The 645-nt window shown below is 64.5% G+C and overlaps 1 protein-coding gene across 1 annotated transcript in view; it reads left to right on the forward strand.

Annotated features, from left to right (window-relative positions):
* S100A16 (S100 calcium binding protein A16) overlaps positions 1–645 on the forward strand; it is a 4,665-nt gene that overhangs the window by 3,820 nt on the left and 200 nt on the right. The gene's annotated exons all lie outside the window — the stretch shown is intronic.

A 645-nucleotide genomic window follows, 5' to 3' on the forward strand; every position in this document is an offset into this window, starting at 1 on the left:
AAGTTCTCCAAGTAGCGGCTCCCCAGAAGGCACCCCGCAGCCCAGACCCTCCCAGAGTCTCTGACCTTGTCCCCTTGGGCCATATGTGACCCCCTTCCCAAGTCCCTCAGGAGCTGCCCTCCCATCCTCCCCTGGTGCCACCAGCCCCATGGATTCTACGGGGCCCGTGGGTCATGCATACTTGTCCCTTGCAGCCTGGGATGGCTGGTGCCCAGGCCAGACTGAGTCGTCCCTGCAATAAAGGATGGAGGGCCAGCGTGTCTGTGCTCCTTGCAACACATGAGGGTCTTGCTGGGGGCGTGAAGCTGGGGTGTGGGAAGCTTTTCCAGCGCAGACCCCTCTGGGGTGGACGGTTGCAAGAAGAGGTCAGGATGGCACCGAAGGGCAGTTTGGTTTCCCTCCAGCAGAGGGCAGCGCTCACACACACATGCACATGCACATGCACGTGCACGCTGGGGAGGCACAGGCCAGGCCCTGTCCTGGCGCAGTCCTGCCACGCGGTGTCAGCAAACACCAGGGTGGGGGGGACGTGGGTCCCTGCATCGCAGTGTCCAACACTCCTGCCTGGGGCTGGCTCAGCCCCTTGGCCCCCCCCAGCCCAGAGCCATGGGGGGTCCCATCCAGCACCCACGGGGGCTAATGCGG

The sequence above is a fragment of the Alligator sinensis genome, unplaced genomic scaffold (genome assembly GCF_000455745.1).
Source record: "Alligator sinensis unplaced genomic scaffold, ASM45574v1 scaffold1165_1, whole genome shotgun sequence".
NCBI lineage: Eukaryota > Metazoa > Chordata > Crocodylia > Alligatoridae > Alligator > Alligator sinensis.